Source organism: Myotis nattereri (genome assembly GCF_964212035.1).
Source record: "Myotis nattereri genome assembly, chromosome: 8".
Taxonomy (NCBI): domain Eukaryota; kingdom Metazoa; phylum Chordata; class Mammalia; order Chiroptera; family Vespertilionidae; genus Myotis; species Myotis nattereri.
The window spans coordinates 39,743,661-39,766,110 of NC_138083.1; the positions used below are offsets into that span (position 1 = coordinate 39,743,661).

At 38.3% G+C, this 22,450-nt stretch overlaps 1 protein-coding gene across 4 annotated transcripts in view; it reads left to right on the top strand.

Moving 5' to 3' along the window:
• The window catches only part of RAB27B (RAB27B, member RAS oncogene family), a 117,974-nt gene that overhangs the window by 81,516 nt on the left and 14,008 nt on the right, over positions 1-22,450 (top strand). For 2 of the 4 annotated variants that reach the window (XM_081096448.1, XM_081096447.1), the window contains one exon: positions 4,564-4,630. The exons of the other annotated variants lie outside the window; for them this stretch is intronic. The gene's annotated coding sequence lies outside the window, so the exon portion shown is untranslated. The remainder of the gene's footprint in view (positions 1-4,563; positions 4,631-22,450) is intronic. 4 annotated transcript variants of the gene reach the window in all.

Sequence of the window (22,450 nt, forward strand, 5' to 3'; positions counted from 1 at the left end):
CCTCCAAGCCTTCACTCTTTTAAATATCCATGCTCACTTCTATTTATAGATCCATTCTCCCACTGGTGCTAAGAATTTTCTGATAAGATGTGGAGGAAGGTACAAAGTACAGTGGGGCCTTGACTTACGAGTTTAATTTGTTCCGAGACCGAGCTCGTTAAGGAGCTTGTTAAGGAGCTCGTTAACTCAAATTACTCTATCAACTCAATGCAAAAAAATCGGCCAAGAGACAGCTGGTATCTCAAAAAACTTGTTAGTCGGGACACTCGTAAGTCAAGGCCCCACTGTATAGACTCAAATAGTGAAATTTTAAGGAAAACCAAAAATATTCAGCAAAAGCTTATAAACTCCTCGAAACCTTCCCACATAGATTTTATGGGTTGATTGTTGATGCCCAAAGTCTTGAGCTTAATTTGTCCTGATTTTTTAATTTATTCGATTATTAACCTAACACTTGTCAGAATTTATAAAAATAGTTGTTTGTGGCTGTTTTATAAACCTACATTATCATCAATTTTTTAAAAAATATGTTTTTATTGATTTTTAGAGAGAAGGTTAGGGAGAGGGGTAGATATAGAAACATTAATGAGAGAAAAACATCATCCATCAGCTGCCTCCTGCACACCCCTAGTGGGGATCAAGCCTGCAACCTGGGCATATGCCCTGACCAGGAATCGTACTGATGACCTCTTGGTTCCTGGGTCACACTCACCCACTGAACCACATCAGCTGGGCTATCAGCAATTTTTGTACAGATATTTTTATATTGCGTCTTGGGCCTTCATATTGCTAAAATATTAAATGGGGAAAATTCATGTAACTTATTCATAAATAAATGTACGTATATTCCACAGGCTCTAGATAAGGAGACACTGAAGTAAGAACAGGCTGGTGACATACGGGGGGTAAGGGGAGTGGGAGGAGGGAGTGAGGTCTTGAGAAAACTGAGGGAAAAATTTTTTAACCATTATAGTTTATAAAGGATATAAATGATTCAATTTCTGTAATTTTAAAGTTAGGAAGAGAAAAAAAAACTTGATTCAGTTAGATATAACAAATACAATTAAATGGAGATGCAATTTGATTTATTGGAAATAATATAAGTTTTATGCAGATTACTGGCAGTACCTTATGAGGATGTAATACATTCGGGAAAATATCTATCAAATCGAATATATATAAAAATATAAACAATAAATTTTATGGTATAGTTTGGGGTGATAAGCAGTAGGGAACTGAAGGGAGGTAAAATTAACATAAAATCCTCAATTACTCATAGCTTTTGAGACATATCCTTGATGGTGTAGATAAAGCATTTTAGGCAGATTCTTTAATTTTGTTCTTTCAAAGAAAATGCTCCCTTTTATAAGGGATAAAGAAGAAAACAAACAGAATATTCGGACGACAGCACAAACCCTGCTAAACAAAGATGGTGCTACAGACAGAAGGAGCCATGGTCTGGCCGACAGCGTCTCGGGGGCACCGTTTTCAATGCCTCCTGAGTATATTTTTTAAAAGTGTGAATTTGGAAGAGTAGTTATTCAGAGGGGTTGATGTACGATGGGAGAAAGCACAGATATGAACAAGGCAGCGCTGCCCGCAGCACGCCCTCCTCTAGCTGGCCTTGGGCTGGAGAGGAAGGTGCCTGCCTTCCCACCTCTCCGATCCCGACCTGACACAGGCCCTGCTACCTGCTGACAGAGACCTTGATACCTGCTCAGGGAGGCAGAGCTCGCTTCTCAATAGGATGAGAGCTTTTGGTCAACTGTTTCTTAAATTATTTGCTTTAAAGGTTGTTGAAGTATTAGCTTTCAATTGTCATGTCCAACAGAGAGTCCCCTTACCCCCACCCCTGACCCCCTGCAATATGAAGAAGGAAGGTCCCTGGGGATGTATAGAATGTGCAGGCCACAGTAGATTTTGGGGAAATCTTTTCAAAACCATTCACAACAGAAAACGAAACAGCCCTCTAACATAGTCCTGTCTCTGGTAAGCTGTGAAAATAGGACTGGTTTGATAAGCTCAGTGACATTCTGCTTCTCCCTGACAAATATTTACTCATACTTTTAAAATAAGAAATTAACTAAATGCAGACTCAAGCCAGAAACTTAACTACTTAAATCCTTTGTAATTTAGCAGAGTCCTCTCCACACATAGACCATCACACATGTATTGTATGAAGACCCTCAACTCTAAAGGGCAATGAGCAGACTCCTAGGTTATGTCACTTTGTACACCGTCCAGAAGCAGCCAAACAGAGGTCAGACGTATTACAAAATATCTTCCCTTCTATGAAGGAATGCACTAGTTTATTTAGAAAGAAGACTCCCAGTTTGTTCTAAATATGTTTACACTTGTGTAAGTGGCATTTATGAACTGACCTGGAGCGGAAGCACTGCAGAAAGTGAAGAGTGTCTGTATATTTACTTAAAAACCAAGGACGTACTTACGAGTGTGCGGCGTTTCATTGCTTGCTGACGGATGCTCGTGTAGAAAAGTGCTTACTCACTGCTCTCTCTCGTTGCATTGACTTCCATGCCCCAAACCAAATCTCCTGACATTAGGAATGCATGTCTGAAAGACTGTGGTGGTGTCTTGTGTTTAAAAGCAGCAGGCTGTGGATTCTGACAGATCTGGATTCGAACCCTGAGCCTGCCAATCATTGGCTGTGTGGTCCTGGGCAAGTTAACTAACCTTTCTGTGTATCAGTCTTTTCATTTGCAAAACCCCCAAATATTTTTGTGAGAATTAAATTAATTAATGTATGTAAAGTGCTGAGCACAGTGATTATAGTGATTTCAACCTTTTCCATCTCATGGCACACATAAACTAATTACTAAGATTCTACGGCACACCAAAAAAGTATGTATTTCGGTGATCTGACTAAAAAATAGGTATATTTTTGGTTCATTCACAGCAGACAGCTATTGTTGTGTTGGCTGTTGTCTTTTTTTTAAGTTGACAATCTAAGGGAAAAGAGGTCAGTGCCCCTGACTAAATAGTCAGGTATTGCAGGTTTTAAAAATTGCTGGCTTAACATAATAGCAACACAAGAGGAGGTTGCTAAAGTTACTAGTAATTTCAGTTATAGTCTAGACAGGGGTGGGCAAACTTTTTGACTCGAGGGCCACAATGGGTTCTTAAACTGGACCGGAGGGCCGGAACAAAAGCATGGATGGAGTGTGTGTGTGAACTAATATAAATTCAAAGTAAACATCATTACATAAAAGGGTACGGTCTTTTTTTTTTTTTTTTAGTTTTATTCATTTCAAACGGGCCGGATCTGGCCCGCGGGCCGTAGTTTGCCCACGGCAACTCAACAAATGGTTAATATCTACTTACATCTAACTACACTGAAAAATCAGAGTATACTAGAATCAAATATTTGGGCAAATTCTTATCAGCTTTGTTTTCTGCGTGTACCATATAGATCTGCTTTGTCTCCGTACAGTGATTCTTAACTCCTATTAGAAATTATTTATTTTTAAATTTTATAATTATATTTGTTCTAAAAATAAGTAGCACATTCTGTGGTCCAAAATTCAAAAGGTGCAAAAATATACAGTGAACAGTATCCTTCCTTTCCTTGCCTCCCGTCTAGCTCCCCTCCCCAGAATCAAATTTTCCAAATATATTTTATACCTAGATAAATAAACACTGAGATACACTTATTCTCCTTCCCCCCCCCCTTTTTTTTTTGCACAAAAGTTAGTATACTATTTAGGGTTTTCAAATAAAATACTTGACATCCAGCTAAATGCACAATATTTGGGTCTTATACTAAAAATTTAATTGGTGGTCTGAAATTCAAATTTAACTGAGTGCCCTGAATATATTTGCTAACTCTGGCATCTCTAAATTACTATCCTACTGTTTGGCATCTTATTTGTCTTCTTTTTAATATTTTTTTCATATTAGAATCATCTGGGATGGTTTTAAAACTCCTCTTCCCAAGCCACACACTTCAGGCCCATTTTATCAGAATGTCTAGGAATTGTACTTGGACAGCAGTATTTTTTCCCCCCAGTGATTATCTTTCAATGATTTAATTGAGGAAAAATTTACACACTAAAAAGCACACCCATTTTAAGTGTATAGTCCCATGTCCATTGACAACTGCGTACACCTGTTTTTACTTAAAAATATATTTTGACAATCACTCAAAATTGTTTCTTAAAGTATAAACCCTTTAGAGCAAGTATTATATTCTATGCTACTTTTCTTCATAGGACTTGAGCACTTTATAAGTGTTTCCAATAAATACAGGTTGACTAGGAACAGAGTCATTTATTGCAGTCATTATAGTCATTATTAAGTGGTTTTTAAAATTGATTTAAGAGCAAGAGAAAAATAGCCATTTGTTGTTCCACTTATTTATGCAATCATTGGTTAATTTTTTTATGTGCCTTGACTGGAGATCAAACCTACAACCTTGGAATATTGGCCAACATTCTAATCAACTGAACTTCCTGGCCAGGGTCTCATTATTTAGGTAATGCACAAATTGAGAAATGTTATTAATGGGTGTTTGCAGTTGCAATACTAATTAAAAATAAATTACAGGATTGCAAAGAAGTTGTTGCCAACAGATCCATCTCCACGTGTGCAGTATCTTCGAGTTGGCTGAGGGGTAAGCCAGGTTTTCTGCATATATGTGGGACCCCATTATTTACACAAGAAGGATCTGGGACAGAGGTTGAATAAAATTTTCAGGCTGTGTAGCTAGTTAGAGGAGCTGGGATTCGAACCATGTCTGGCCCCATATCTTGCTAGGGTCACATCCTAATCTGCCCTAATTTTGAGATTACCATCTTTCTCAACAAGATTCCAAAACTCCTATATTTGGAAAAAGATTCAGAATAGCTGTTTTTGTTTCTCAGTGGATGACTTCTTCAGCCAAAATGCCTTCTAGAGAGAACCAGCAAAAGAAACCAAACAGGTAAAATTCCTTTGGGCTCAAGTTTCTTTCATCTCTGTAAAGCCCTTACAAGATAGTTCTGGATTTTGTTTTTGTTCATCTGTCTTGGATTACCTAAGCATGAAGGGCTTATGAAAAAAAACAGAACGAAAACAATTACGAGTTGTGATTCAGGAGAGCAAGCAGTGTCTTTTGCTAATGAACCTTATCTTTTTGCTCAGATCATGTGTATCTCTCATACCCATGTCTTGATGTGTGACTAAATGAAGGAACTGAATTAGAACAGTAGGGGTGCATATCTTATTTCTGCACATGCCAAATATTGTCTTTCTCTTCCTTTATGGATGTGTTTTCCGAAATGCATGATATAGAAACAGACCATAAAACCATTCCAGTTTCTGCAGCAGAGAACACAATGTGAGTATCTGTTTCAAGGTCATTTCCTGATATTGATATCTTCCAGTAAATTTGAGGCAGATTCAGAGTAGAAACTGAATTCAATTCATGGCTTAGCTTCTTTCCTCTGTCTCCATTTACAAGACTTAGAAAATTTCTTGCATATAGTTGATCTTCAGTAAATGTTTCTTGAACTGTCTTGACATTCTCTTTTAAAAGTGAGGCTATACCACCTGGTTGGTGTTGCTCAGTGGTTGAACATTGACCTTTGAACCAGGAAGTCATGGTTAGATTCCCAGTCAGGGGAAGTGTCTGGGTTTCAAGCTTGATCCCCAGTAGGGGGCATGCAGGAGGCAGCCGATCCATGATCTTCTCTCATCATTGATATTTCTATCTCTCTCTCCCTCCCTCTCTCTTTGTCTCTGAAACAGTAAACATATTTTTTTTAAAATTTTTTTATTGATTTTTTACAGAGAGGAAGGGAGAGAGATAGAGAGTTAGAAACATCGATGAGAGAGAAACATCGATCAGCCGCCTCCTGCACATCTCCTACTGGGGATGTGCCCGCAACCCAGGTACATGCCCTTGACCGGAATCGAACCTAGGACCTTTCAGTCCGCAGGCCGACGCTCTATCCACTGAGCCAAACCGGTTTCGGCAGTAAACATATTTTAAAAAAATTAAAAATAAATAAAAGTGAGAATATAGTATATTCTGGATAGTTTGGCAAAGTGAGTATATCACTAGCAGTTAGCAAAAAGTTGATGAGAAAGAATTCTCTAAGGTCCTGTGAGTTTCAGAGAGAGCTTCATGCTTGGCAGTCCATGGCAAGTGTGGACTCAAAAAAAGACATCCAGGAAACCATAATTTGAATGATTCCAGTCGTTTGGAATTAGGTTTTGGCTCAGAATTAAAAGGAAAATGCTGTGATAGCAGCAAAGAAATTATAAGTATAGTTTTCTCTAAACTCTGAAAAAAGAAAAAAAAATGGAAATTAGGTCAACTTCTTAATGCTTTATTCTCTGTTTTAAAAAATATATTTTATTGATTTTTTACAGAGAGGATGGGAGAGGGAAAGAGAGAAACATCGATCAGCTGCCTCCTGCATACCCGCTACTGGGGATGTGCCCGCAACCAAGGTACATGCCCTTGACCAGAATTGAACCTGGGACCCTTCAGTCTGCAGGCCGATGTTCTATCCACTGAGCCAAACCGGTTAGAGCAATTCTCTTTGTGTTTTTATTTAATTCTTTGAATTGGTCCGAAGTGTCTTGACTCTGTCTTTTTCTGAGGTATCACAGTCGTGCCTGGTAGGCCATTCGGTAGGTTCTCTTCATGTCTATTACTGTTAGTACACTTTATCTTGGTTGAAGGACTAGCCTTTATACTATGCACAGAATGATACATAGCTCTTGTCAGGAGTTTATAAAATTCCCCTTTATCCAGCCCAGGCCTTTTATTATCTGACTTCTAATGTTTTCATCTCATTTCATCCTATTTATTCAGACCACTTTCATTTGAATTTTTTGGTAGCTTTTTGCTTGTGGCTTCTTTTACATCTGGAATCCAGTCATACAAATATGTCTATAAGTTCTAGCTGAACAATTTGGTATTTCTCCTTTACCCCTCACCATTTTATTGCATCTTGTTTCAACACATCTTTAGACTTAGTGTAGTAGCAAACATGCAGATTATTATACTAGTATATTCAATTAAATGCCACTGGTAAAGGGCAGAGTGGTTTTCCCAACTTAATTATTTGCAATAGCTTTTAGAATCTGAAGCTCGACCAATGTGAGCCGAGACCAGCCACAATATGGATATTTAGATTGTGTTATGAAGTATTTAAGGCCAGCCAGGAACAAAATTTCCAGGGAGGAGTTATAGGGGTTTGACTTTGGACACCCTGCCTCTTTTCTCAGTGTCCCTCCATCTGCCATTGACCTTATTCTACTAGGTTTCCTCTCTGTCTTCCCATTAAGGAATCTCATTAATACAAATATGCCTCGTTCTAATCTTTGCTGCTTTTTCATAATCCATTTAACAAAATACGTGTGTCTTTTTTAACCAAGTACTTTACTAATGAAAACTTGCCTTGGAAGACATAGGTTTAGGTAACTGTGGGAGGTAATGAGTTTGATGAGTTAACCTAATCAACGCTAATGAGTGAGCTAGTTAATATATTATCTTCTTGGTTATTTCTTGCCTTAATATAGTTAAAGCTACTTCTTTTCACTAGACCAGTGGTCGGCAAACAAAATACCGACTTCTACGCATGGGCCATGAAGTTTCAATCGCACTGTATGTGCGCGCCCGCACGTGGTATTTTGTGGAAGAGCCACACTCAAGGGGCCAAAGAACCGCATGTGGCTCGCGAGCCACAGTTTGCCGACCACTGCACTAGACCCATAAGGAATGTCTATTGCATGAGGCTCCCATAAGGACTTCAGTCATCATGGCTGAGCAGATGCTGGGAAAGTCTTTATGTACACCTCCAGAAACTGTCTACAGAGGCCACTTTTAGAGAACAATTATGGGGGGGGGGGGATATAGGAAAAAAACAAGAGTTTTTTTTTCTAGAATTTTGTCTTTGTATCACATAGGGGAAGATCAATCATTACTTTATTTTAAAATATGTGGGGTTTGAGAAATAAAGCAGGTAAATTATAAATTTGTCTAATCCTCCAAAAGTTCTCTAGAATATAGGTTCTGAGTATTCAACTTCACTGAAATTTGTCCACAGGAAGATCTGCCTGCAGAGTCTCTTAGCTTACGGAGCAATTAATTAATTATCCTCTGTCCAAGGATCAAGTCCAAAGTGACAACAGGGGCTCAGTAGCAAACGTCATCTTTCCGTTTACAGAGAATGTAAATGGTATTAGCATCCTGTGGTGATGATGCTTTCTGGAATTTTCCTGAAACAGTCACCATTTTTTATACATTTATAAACATGGACAAGGGAACTTATATGCACATATGCATGACCCATAGATACAGACGATAGAGTGGTGAAGGCCTGGGAGGGGTAGGTATGGGCTGAAAGGCGTCAATGGGAAAAACAACAACAAACAAAGGGGACATCTGTAATACGTTCAGCAATAAAGATAAATTTAAAAAAAGAAACAAAATAATGTGTTGCCCCATTAGGAGCCTTGCCTATGGGATCATAGAAAGGAGGGTTTTAGCCAATGAGTCTCCTGCATGAGATTCTGAGGTATTGCAAGTTATAATGAACAAGAAGAAACACAGCACTTTGTAAGGCAGAAGAAGGACTTGGGTGTTGTTTTCAGTCTGATGGGATGCCATAGGAAAGGATTAGGCAGAACAGTGATGTGGTCTGATTTACAGTTTTCAAAGAACTGCTTGTGATGTGGTGAATGGATGGGGGAAAGGCAAAACTGCAGGCGTGAAGACAAGTTAGGAGGCTCTTACGAACTGCAGTGACCAGACAGTTTGTGCGAATTAGAACCCTTCTGAGAGTGGAAGGAGATGCCATTTACAAAACAGGAGGCGAAAACTGGGCATGTGGTCAGCATACCAGGGCATGCGGTTGCTTTAGCTATTGCGGTTGTTGGGGTAGTGGGACCTTTTATGCCATTTTATTTAATCCCACAATAAGCTCTATGGGCCCAGTGCATAGAACATGGTGATAAATGTTTATTGGGGGAGTGAGTAGATAAGTGAATCTGCGGAGATTAGTATCCTTGCTTTCTTTTTTTTTTTTTTTTTTTTTTAAATATATTTTATTGATTTTTTACAGAGAGGAAGGGAGAGAGATAGAGAGTTAGAAACATCGATGAGAAAGAAACATCGATCAGCTGCCTCCTGCACATCTCCCACAGGGATGTGCCCGCAACCCAAGTACATGCCCTTGACCGGAATCGAACCCAGGACCCTTGAGTCCGCAGGCCGATGCTCTATCCACTGAGCCAAACCGGTTTCGGCATCCTTGCTTTCTAAATGGAGTTGTGCTACGAGCAGAACGTGAAGCCTAATTTTGATTATATATTCCATACTCTTTCTCTAATTTCTTACCAATATCCCTTTATTTTTGCTTCTCAATGTTTCTAAAGTGTCTCACATGTATTTCCATGTTCTTTTTTTCATTTCCTCCTCTCTCCTGGGTTTAGTGTTTTACAGGCAGAGGTTCTGTAAATGTGTTTGCTGTACTAGTTTTTATCAAAAGCAGAAATCTTGGAGGTCATTGACAGTGGAGAGTCCCCAGGCAACTTTTTGATCTTCCCTTTGAAGCATGCTGTGCCACATTGAATGCACAACTTCATGAGGCCTCCGCCTGGGCAGTCTGTCCGGCCTATTCAACAACACTGATGGTGCCCTAATGTACCACGCACTTATACAGAGAACTTCCTTCTCTGTCTTCTTCTGCCCATCCAGGAAATTAGTACCACCTTACTCCCAGGTAAAGGGAGCGAGGCATCATTTCTGTAGTATGCCACCCCCTCTTTACAATTAGAGTAGTTTTTTGTTTTTGTTTTTTAGAAGTTAGATGCTTTTTAAATATTTTTTAAATTTAATTTCAGAGAGAGGAAGTGAGAGGGAAAGATAGAAACATCAATGATGAGAGAGAGAATCATTGGTCATCTGCCTCCTGCATGCCCCCTGCTGAGGATCTAGCCTGAAGCTTGGGCATGTGCCCTGACTAGGAATCAAACCATGACCTGCTAGTTCATGGGTTGACGCTCAACCACTGAGCCACACTGGCCGGGCTAGGGTAGCTTTTGCCCATTAGAAAACTTGCACCAAATTCTCAACAAAAAAGGTAATCTCACTTTCCTACTTTGAATTATGGGCATAGAAAAATTCAAGTGTGTATATTTTACAAAGTTTGTATTGCAAATTGTATCTATGTCTGGCTTACTCCATAAGCATTTAAGCAGACCTATTTTCTGATAAGATCAGGTAAAATAGAAGACTGGCTTTAGGGAATGGGTGCACAGTCCACTCCCTAAAGACCTTTCCATGCTTGATGTACCTGTATGCATATGTGCATGGTGTGTGCGTGTGTACATACATGCCTGTGCCTGTGTGTTCATTATGGCCTTGCTGATCCTTTGCAATCAATACCTGATGTAACCCAGTCAATGCTGTTATGCTGGAGGAAAAATAATGTTCCAGCTTGCATTCTTATACTCATTCCTCAGACTTTATTTTACTTATGTGTATTGTATAAGAAATTGTAAACCTACTCACCATGACATATAGTATATCACTTGCTGACATTTGTAAAATAATTTGATTATTCAACAAGGACACCTTACCTGTAGTTAAATTTATAAGACTAGTTTCTGGCCCTAAATGGTTTGGCTCAGCAGATAGAGCATCAGCCTGCAGACTGAAGGGTCTCAGGTTCTATTCCAGTCCAGGGCACATGCCCGGGTTGCGAGCTCGATCCCTAGTGGGGGGCATGCAAGAGGCAGCCGATCAATGATTCTCTGTCATCATTTATGTTTCTATCTCTCTCTCCCTCTCTCTTCCTCTCTGAAATCAATAAAAAAAAATAAGACTAGTTTCTGTTTTAGATTCTCGGGAAAGTTAGCTCTTCTAGAAGTTGGGAGAGTTTCAGGTATATAATATCATAGCCCCACCCTCTGCTTAATTGGGGAAAATAAAATGGACTTAATATTAGCCTGTGTTAGTCATTGTATAAATATGAACTAGAAGATCAGTTACTGATATTATCAGAGAAGGGCAGAGCCAACTTTATTCTCAAACATAAACTCCCTAATAGTCAATGGAATATTTACCTTAATGTATTTAACAGAAATATATAGACACAACGAATGTGAAACTTCTTTCTTTATTTGTGTAACTAGAACTTATACTCCTGAAATTTAATATGCAAGCATTTAGCTTTCATAATTTTGCTTCTCATTGTAATAACAGTACCTACCAACCTGGGCTCAGATTTCAGCAGGAAAGCTTTGAGTTTAGCCAGAAGGAACTGCACACTTGCAGTTAAGCTCACTGGAACCTTAGGGGACAAAATAGTAAAAGAAAGATAGGTGGATTTTTCTGTTTAAAAGCTGATGACAGTGATATAGGAAGGGCATTCTTTGATGTTGAAGAAATAGATTGATTCCCAAGAATTCTTGAGGACATAGACCTTCATAAATTGGGTAGTGCCAGATAAGCAAATGTATTTTTTGTGACAGATGCTTTATTGTGATTCTTTTCCCTCTAACATGTTAACATTTACTCTCAGTATTTTGACTTAATGTAGTAAATTATGATATCTGTCCTTTTGTTAAAAAATACCAGAAAGTAATATGTAGACCATTAATGGGAAAGGTAATGTTTTTCCTTGGGCAGGAATGGACTTCGGGGAGGCAACCTTGCAGAGATGAGATACAATGTAAGCCAACCCAAATTCTTACAGCAACTCAGTGTAGAGTGACTCTGGAAAGTACAGGCAAAGCTAATTTCATAAGAACTGACTCATACCAAGTCTTAGCTTATGAAAACTCCAACTCTTGGCATTTATTTCTTTGCTGAAATCATGATTCTTTTTTTCAGTGAGCACAATCACTGTGGGTTGGAGCAGTCAACAGAGTATGTTTCCAACAAAAGTCCCTTTCTCAGTGCTGTGTAAGTCTGGGTAGCAACCTTATTTAAGTATAATTTCAGTAAACTATGCACACTTTTGAGTATTTCTCATGGCTTTTCTCAGCCCCAAATTATGATTAACCTGAAAATGTGTGCAAGTTCTAAAGTTACAGAACACGGTAGAGCCACGGTGCCCTGCCAGGATTCTCTTCATGATCAGACCTTAGCAGGCTCCACGCCAGGCACTGGGAAGCTGCCTGCTGCTCCGTCTGATGAGATGTTAAAATGTACCAAACAGCAGGGAAAGGTGGGCATACTGTAAATGTCTTTGTGCTAATGATGACTTTTCTTTTCTCACCAGAACAGCTGGGGGTGAAAGTTGTCAAAGACAAAATTATAAATGTTTTATATTGTAAAATGCCAGGTGAGTTTAAGACATGGTCAACTTATTAGGGTTCTGCCAGGAAGTAAACAATAGACTCATTAAAGCTGTAATTAGTCATTGTTGACATATTTTCGTTTTTATCAGGGCTCCAGGAGGGATAAAGTGAAATAATCTAGTGCTTCATTAAGTAGAGGTAAAACCAGCTTTTTAAAACTCAGCCATGCCTTTTCCTTGGGATTTCTCCACCACCATTTTTTCCTGAGGAATTTGTTGCCTTCATCATAGGCTATAAATTATTTTGTTAATGGATTAATTATTTTGTGGTTTTATTACATTGTATCATTAGTCAAAATGTTTTGGTTCTTTATGGTTCCTTATTTCTTGGCAAGTCAAGAGTGGAGGGGGAATTCATGGCGATGGAATGCATTGCGCCAGAGGTTTTACATACTTATAACTACAGATAAAGACCATAAGAGTCAAGGGTTAAGTAATTTGCCCATGGCCACATGTTGGGTAAATGGCTAAAAGTAACTCAGGGCAATGGACTCCAATAGCTACCTCTTACCAGTACACCACTGTCAACCTTTGAACCTGTAGATCCAACCTCAGCAGCCAAGCCCCCAGGATGTGTCTTGTGCTTCTAAGCCACGTTTCCTATAGCCAGTGACACTGGGTACACATTCCACGTGCAGGACCAGTGAGTGCTCTGCTCAACCCAATCCCTCTTTTCTTCTTTCCCTATCAAGTTCCAGCTCTCATCTTACCTCCTCCATGAAGCCTTCCTAATTACTTCTGCTTCCACTTGCTCATCCTTTATGAGTTTTTCCTTCTCCTCTAAACACCTTTTAGACTTAAAGCCCTAGATTTCCTGGTGTAGACCTCATTTTAAATAACTGGTCAGATAAAGGAACTCAATGTTTGTTTATTTTCTCTCCCACATAAGGATTAAGAACCATATGTAATAGTCTTCCTTGTTTTCCATTCAGCCTCATATCATACATATTGCAGAAATAAAATTCCAATTTAGAAATTTCTGTTAACTTAAGCATCTACATAATGTAAAGATCCCCTGTGAGACAAATAAGCACTTCCTTTGGACTAACTCCATTCTTTGTAGATATAATCTCCCTTTTCCAACATTTGCTAAGCTTCTTGTTAAATATCAGCTAAAACAATGACCAGCTAACATTCTTTTTTTAAAAGAGGTAATGGATTTCTTATCTTCCTTATTCTTGGAGTTACCTTATGTTTAAGGGAGAAAATTATAATAATATGGCACATCTTATTTTCATAGATATGTGCCTATGAACCCATAGATGCTATCTGACTTGGCTTCCTTCTATCTCTGAGAGGCAGACTTCGTGGGCAGATTTTGGATTAGTATGTCTTTTCTCAGATAATAAAGCGAAGCAAAGCAGTAGAAGTTGTCATGACTTCCTCAAAGCAGCAGCCAGCTGGAACATAAGCCAGTTTGCAAGATGATTAGACCAACGTCTGAAAACTTGGCAAAGCATCTTTTAAATGAGCATCTCTTTAAGTTAAAACCTTATCTTGTTTTCTACATGGAGACATTGTTTAAGAGTGGATGCGTCTGCTTATACATATACACTTAACATCCTTGGACATGTCACATAACTCAACAGAGCAAAGAGATGGGTTGACTGAAAAGGAACTGTCCTGTGCCTTGTGCTGGTTGGCCCATTGAAGAGGGTGACTATGGTCAAAAAGGACCCATCTTGCCAACGCACTACTGTCTTAGGAGAAGATATGCCTTCATGAATGTGGTACACTCTTCACTTCAGTTAGGCAGAGTATAAATTAGGAATCAGTCATTGGCAGTGAGGAGTCTCTGGGGTAAGAGGAAGGGCCATGGTTCTCAAACTTGGTTGTGTATTGGAATCATCTGGAGAGCATCAAAAGATACTAATGCTTTTGTCTCACCATTAGAATTCAGATCTACTTGGTTTGGGGTGTGGCCTGGGCATCAGGGAGTTTTAAATTTAATTTTTATTGAATTTATTGGGGTGACATTGGTTAAGAAAATTATATAGGTTTCAGGTGTACAATTCTATAATACATCATCTGTATATCATATTGTATGTTTGCCACCCCAAGTCAAGTCTTCTTCCCATCAACATTTATCCCCCTTATACCCTGTTCTCCTTCCCCGACCCCGCTTTTTCTTTGGTAATCATCATACTGTTGTCTGTGTCTATGTTTTGTTTCTGCTTTGGCTTAATCTCTTCACCTTTTTCACCCAGCCCCCCAAATCCTTCCCTTCTGACAGCTGACCATCTGTTCTCTCTATCTACAAGTCTGCTTCTGTCTTGTTTGTTTATTTATTTTGTTCATTAGATTCTACATGTAAGTGAAATCATATGGTATTCGTCTTTCTCTTACTGACTTATTTCACTTAGCATAAGAAGCCTCCAAGTTTGAGAACCACTGAGTCGGAAACCCCTTTTCTGTTTTTACTGATAGGTCTCAAGAAGACATTGGCCTCTCTGTAGAGACTTCCTAATCCGCTTTATTACATCACAAGGTTTTCCAGCCTTGAAGAGATATAATTTGTATCAAAGATTCTTTCAATATAAGGCTTTGCAGAATTTTAAGTATTTTATATTTCTTTCTCTTGCTCCCTAGCTGGAGTTTTGGCTAAAAGAACATTAAAGAAAAGTGTGACTCCCTTATGAAAAGTAAGTCATGCAGCCCCCTTATAAAGACAAGCAGAAAAGCTTTCCAGGTCAAATACTAAATCTTTCAGAACATTCTTGAAGCTTAATTTATTTAATTCGAACATTCATGCAACATCGTCCGTGCATGTATTTAGAGTGAGTACATACCATCTTGGGAGCTACCAATTGTCAGGGAAACAAAATTTAGGATATGTGAGGGAACAAAAGTCACATGTAGCTGGGAAAGCGTATTAATTGCATTGTAATAATGGGTTTCAGCTGCAGAAGGGACCATGCGCCGTGTGCCAAGCTTTGCTGATGGCAGTCAGCAAAAAGAAATTGCTCTAAACTGTAACAGGATCAGGTCAGATAAACTAACTCCAGTGGGTTTTCTACACTAGAATGAGTTGAGTTGCTGGAGGGGGTTACACAGCTCAACCTTCTGGAGGACCTGCCTAGAGGTGAAGAATGATGAAGAATGTAGTTCGCAAAGCTGGCTGCTCTTCTGTTGTAACTTAGCAGGCAATTTAAACTCCAAGTTCCAGGACATGGGTGACTGTAGAGAGTCTGTAGGCTATTCTGGAGAGGCCCTGGAATTCGTATTTGTAAATCCCCACCAGGGATATTGATGACCAGCCAGGGTTGGGTCCCACGGGATAACATATGCCGTCAAGTTTCATGCCATTGGTGTTTCACAGGGCCCTGGCAACCGGTCTGCCCTGCTGCTTCTCAGTGAGTTTCAGTTACTCAGTCCTCACTGTGAGCACATTTGCTCAGCACATGGGCTCTCAGGACCCTGTTAAATGATACATATTTTTACAATAATAAATTATTTTATTTAATTAGGTCATAGACTATATTGGGTATTATTGTTTGACTACACAGGGCACCATTAGTAAGTGGCTTCATTGTAAACAAGTATGAACATCTAGCTAAGACAAATCAATTACTTTAAAAATAAAATACAGTATTCTTACACTGTTGAGCTTTTAAAATAATAGCTTTACTGAGGTTTAATTCACATACCATAAAATCCACCCTTTCCAAGTATATAACTCAGTGTTTTTTAGTATATTTTCAAAAATATGCCAACATTACTATCTGAAGCCAGAACATTTTCATCATCCTTAAAAACAAACAAAACAAAACAAACAATAAAAAACACTCCTCATACCCATTAATAGTCACTCCCATTGCTCTTCTCCACATCCCCTGCATTCTGTCTCTCTGAGTTTGCCTATTTTGGATATTTCATAGAAATAGAATTATAAAATACATAACCTGTTGCTTCTGGCTTCTTTCACTTAAGCATAATGTTTCCAAAGTTAATTCATGTTGTAACATGTATCTGTACAGCATTCTCTTTTTATAGCTAAGCGTTATGCTATTGTATGACTATGCTATAGTTTATCTCTTTATCCATTGGTAAACATGTGGGTTATTTCCACTTGGGGGCTATTATAAGTATTTGTGTACAAGTTTTTGCATGGACATATGTTTTCATTTCCTTTGGATATAAGCCAAGAAGTGGAATTGCTGGGTCTAATGGTCACTCTATGTTTAATTTTTTGAGAGAGTGCCAAACTGTTTTCAGAAATGGCTGCACCGTTTTACATTCCTGCCAGTGACATAGGAGAGCTCCATTTCTGCACATCTTTCCCAGCACCTGCTTTGTTCATATTTTTATGATAGCCATCCCAGGGGGTGTGAAGTGGCATTTCATTGTGGCTTTGATTGGTACTATTCTAATGGCTAATGCTGTCTTAAAATCTTTTCACATGCGAATTGGGAATTTGTATATCATCTTTGCAGAAATAGATTTAAATCCTTTGTCCACTTATTAGTTTGATTATTTATCTTCTTATTTTTGAGTTGTAAGAATTCTTATGTAATCTGGATTCAAGTTCCCTATATGATTCACATATAGTTTTGCCTAGTCGGGGGGTATATTTTCACTTGTTTGATAGGTCTTTTTAAGCACAGTAAGTTTTTCATTGTGATGAAATGTATTTCTATACTTTTTTCTTTTGTCACCGGGTTGTTGGGTATTATATTTAAGAAACCATTGCACAATCTAAGGTTATGAATATTTACTATTTTTTTTCTAAGAGTTTCATAGTTTTAGCTCTTACACTTAGGTCTATAATCAATTTTTCATTAATTTTTATATTTGTAGTAAGACAGCAGTCTAAATTCATTCTTTTGAATGTGGCTATCCAGTTGCCTCAGAAGCATTTGTTGAAAAGACTATTCTTACCCATTGAATTGTCCTGCCGCTCGGGCCATAATTGACTATCAATGTAAGAATTTATTTCTAGACTCTCAATTTTATTCCATTGATCTATGTGGGTGTCATTAGTCTGTGCCACATTGTATTGATTACTGTATTTGTAGTAAGTTTTGAAGTTGGAAAGTATAAGTCCTCAAACTTTGTTCTTCTTTGGGCAAGATTATTTTGGTTATTCTGTGTCCCTTGCATTTACATATGAATTTTAGGAACAGCTTATAATTTCTGGCCAACAATAGCTAGATTTTGATAATGAGTTAAACCTATTTGTTGCTGGGTTATTCTAAAGATTAAATGTGTTAGTCCTTAGTACTTAGTGCTTAGAACAGTAACTGATATATAATAAAGCAATACAACTATTCTTAGGTATCATTCTGTTATTATTTGAGTTGTCTCAGATATCCCATTCTAATCATTTGATGTTTTGTTATTTTTAAGTGCACTTGTGTTGTGTGTGGCATTTTCCCCTTCATAGTCACAGATATTTTTCTTTGGTAAAATTTATTATACTTATATGAAAACTCCATTAGTTAGTACATTCTATTGCCTGAGTGTAATTCTTACCTCTCTGAAGAAGCAATCATAAAATCCTATATTGTAGCAGAGTAGAAAAGCATCTATGAAGATTCTAATTATTGTTTCTAAATGTCATGACGTTTTAAAATTAAGAGTACCATCTAAAGACATTCTTATTCCAATCCATAAAAAAATTATTCCCCCATTGGCTTAATGCACTGTAAGTTGGGCTAGAAGCCAACCTCCCCTCCCCCTTCAAATCACTGATGTGAGCTGAAGACTGATGTGTACATTTCAGTGAAAGTTCTTTGATGCACTTGCTCATTGGTTACAGGGATGTGTCAGCACCCACAGGGCTTCCTTTGGAGATTTTGGAGGCAGATGCCAAAACCCTGCCTCAGAGTTGAGAAAGTTAGTGTTAATTGCTTCAAACCATCTTGCAGTGGGTGTAGTAATACTGCAATGGAACATAAAACAAACACTTCAGTCTGAAGCCAGAAGCTATAGGCCAGTTCAATTGTAAGACTCTCTAGCTGGATATCAGGATATCTAAGCAGTCCTCAATGTGGTTATTGTGTGGCTCTTTCAAAACTGGGATTTGTGAGTTGAATTAACTTATAAAGGAGATCTGCTATGAAATAGTTTTCCTTTCCATGGCTCTATCTTAGCTATACCATGTCTATTATTTAATTTTATAGATAGTAAACAATAAAGGCATATGCCTGAAGTGGGATTCTCAACTTTCTAGCATTTGATATCAATAAAGGTTTTAATTTAAAAAAAGAACAAAAGAACAACAACACAGAATCACTATAAGTGATATAGAAAATGAGATGTACAGGGGTAGGCAAAAGTAGGTTTACAGTTGTATGTGAACCACAGAGTTTATTCATGTATTATTTATAAATTATTATAACATTCTCTGTATGAACAAATATAAACCTACATTTTCCAACACTTGTATAAATCAGATTTTTTTGCAATTGTGGGAGCTGGCTCAGCAGTCTATGTAAGTTTGGTGCTTTTCTGTTTCATGTTGTACCTGAAGTCAAGGTCAGGAAAGAAAGATGGATATGGAATGGGGGAGAGCAAAGAGTCCACAAGGTCAGACTGAGATCCAGGAGGATGCCTGGAACTTGCCTTGGTCTCTCACCACCTCTGACCTCGATGGTGTAAATGACCTCTCAAAGGGGCTGTGCCTCCACCGTGGAGCTACACACACACCCAGCCTAGGATTCAGAGAAGCTAAACAACGTCTTTTGGGAGCTGTAGAGACCGAACATCTATTTTTCCCCTGTGCCAACAACATTAGCTGACAGATCAGTGACAACATATGTGAGCTCCAAAGCCTGTGCTCTCAGCGTGACCCTGGACATACATTGGGTTTCTCTGAATCTGAAACAACTACTTTATTTTGTTACTACCGACCATTTACTCATCTGAAGCCAAAAGCCTGCATCACTTTGATTAACCCTGAGATTTGGGGGCATATCTGCTAACATGTTTTTAAGCACACATCAGCGAGGGGTTTGCTTTCTCCACAGGGGTGTAGGTGAGCTTCGAGGGAGAATGCTAGGTCATTGCTCTCCTGTTCTTTTCAGCAAGATTCTATTTAGAAAACCTGTCGATATTGTGCTACAACTGAGGACAAAATAGTTTTTTGCCTGGCTGGCTCCTGCTGAGCTGTAATGACCCAATAGTAGAAAGATACATGAATGGATCAATGTTCATAAACAGAATAATTTAAAAGTTTTTTCAATTCTGGTAAAAATGTCTTCGATCAGGGAGCAGCCTTATCCTGACCCTAATTACAAAGATTATTGGCAAGCTGCAGGGATCTCAGTAAGGGTACTCCTTGAGCAAATTTGGGTTTTAGCAATGCCAAGCTGGGTGAGCAGTATATGGGGGCCCACTACTATTCCCTCAAATTTTGTATATTTTTGGAATTTCTTGCAATAAAATGTAAAGGAAAAAAAAGAAAGAATGTTCATGTAGTTTCAAAAGATACCACAAAACTAAGCCAAAAGAAAAACTGTTACTTTCGAAAAAAAATTTTTTTGAGAAATAAATATATTTATTGGGTTAGAAGTGAGTTTTATATGTGAAAATCATATATCAATGGAGATAAATCTATTTAAAACTGAATAATTTTAGAACTTTACCCTTTATTTCCAGGGTGAGTAAGCTGAAGTTCAATAAATTATTGGTTTATCTCTGTTTTTTTATAGATCCTTTAGTCACAGAATGAAACAAAATGGACACTTTTATTTTTTAAAATACAGTTGATTGCTTCAGTAGGCACATTGACCATTGTCAACTTAAGTAAAAGTTGTTTGATTAACTTTATGTTGACTTATCTTTGCAATTTGGTTTGAATCTTCCATATAGGCTCAGATCCATTAATCTTAAATCAACTTTAAGAAGAATCAAAATAAAAATTATCTTCAATAAACCTTCCTTACAGAACAAGATGCTATAGATTACACTAAAAATTTATTTTTTAAAAAATGTACCCCTTCCATCTAGAAAATGCCTTTTGTTCTACTGATGCACAGCCTACAGGTCCCTAGAGGACTTCAGCCATCCATAATTTAGCTCCAACCTCCAGGACATGAATGTGGTTTGGGGAAGCAGTGTTGGAAGGTCAGTATGTGAGAATTGCCCTCAGGCTATCATTCAGACAATTGAAGTGCTTGCTATGAAAATCCCAGACCTCAAAATGTACCTACTGGAGCCCAACACAAACCATCCAAAGATAAATGAGGACCTATTAAACTTCTGTCCATTTTATGCTTGTCAGCTTTATTTTACTGAAACCATCTGAACTGAATACAAAATAACATTACTGATATTTTGTTTTTCTATTATTTTAAGCTTTCCAATGTGCCTTAAGAATGTTAAGTTGGTGTTTATTAATTTAATAAGCTCCAGTCACAAGGTCATAGCTTGCCATGGTGTTCGTAAGATTGTTACTTGGAGAACTAGCAAAGAGCATCAGTTTGCATGGGTAAGTCTGTCTGGATAGTGGTCATCCATACATATCGGTAGCATTGGTTAAGTTTCCCACTAGAGAAAGCAGAGTGTATCCTCAGAACCATGCCAAATAAGAGGTGCCGGTGAGTGTGTGTTAGATGGGTGAATAGATGCTTTCATGGAGGAGTCCAGTTCTCAGAGGACTGACCTATTCAACTGACAGCTTTATAAACTCTGCCAGCACAAATCTCACTTTCATAAATGATGGTCCCGCTATATTTCATTTTCCTCAGGTTATTTGGAAGGGATCCTCTAAAAATATAAATATTCTATTTCAGAAGTGTGGTTTTTTTTTTATACTTTTGTGCAATTTATAATTGAAAAGTGAGCTTGGGAAGCCAGATCTGGAAAGTACCAAGTAATCATTTCATCTAAAAATTCACTTCACAGATGAGTCCTGAACTTGGAGTGACACACCACTTCCACCAACTGCTCTGGGATGAGTTGATTAATCATGACATTTGCACAGCTCTGAGAGGCTTAAATATATTTGTACACCCAATACATAGGTATTAAGCTCCTACTATACACCAGTCACTGTTCTGGTCTTTGTGGAACCAGCAGTGGACAGAGGATATTCCTGAACTAATGGAATTTATATTGAACAAGAATGAAGCATAGCAGGGAAGAGAAAAGGAGAGAAACTATGGGCAACCTCTAGCTATTCTAACGATGAAAATCATGTTCCTGTTAATGCCCAGAGAAGATTTTCTTCCCACTTATGAAAATGTTTCTAGTTTCTTCTTATCTAACCCAATTTTCACTTCAAATTATAGTGACCAATAGTCTTGGATTTCCTTCTATGAGAAACTACAAGTCACATGACTTACCCATAAACTGAAGGCTAGCCCACATGATTACTTACATTTCCTTCTGTCTTTATGAATCTTTATGAAACAGAGCCTCCTGGGTGTTTTGGATAGTTTCCCTACTCTGTCAGCCCCACACCTTTCCATGAAGGGCTCTAAGGGTGACACTTCAGTTTCTATATCTAAAGGACCTCCTGGCTTGTGTGGTATAGCTTGTGACACAGTGATAATGGTGGAGAGTCAGACACACTTCCTGAAGCACAGCAGTCTTCTGGCTTTTCCTCCCTTGTAGATCCATAGAACCAAGAACTGGACAAGACCATCAGTCATGGAACAGGAATAAACAATACTGCTAAACTTGTCAGCTTTCTGATCCCTGCCAGATCATATTTTTAGCCCAGTTCTTAGAAGAGGAAACCTTGCCAAGGCTTTTATTTTTCTTTGTGGTGTTGTACGTACTGTGCTAAGGATAGAATACTGAGATCATATGATTTTAGGACTCAGAAAACCACATGGTAATAAAAGAGGAACCAAACTAAATATAAAAATTATGCATAGTTAGATATAGGTATGTGTAGAGATATAAGATTGAGAAATAAAATTTGTTTTTGAAAGAGGCTTAGAGGTGAATTATCTGACGCCTAGCTTAACATGTCAGCTTCTTTAAGTAGTCTGTTGGAGACACTAAATGTAGGTTTTCCACAGTGCCAAGTTTTGCATTCATTTCAGGTGGAGAATTTGTGGTAAGGGTTGTGCCCACAACCCTTTACTTACAGAAAAGAGCTAGTGTGGGCCACAGTGGAATTGATCCATGTGAGCCAGGATTATTCACTCTGGATTAAAGCCTGGCTGGGAGGCAACCCCAGT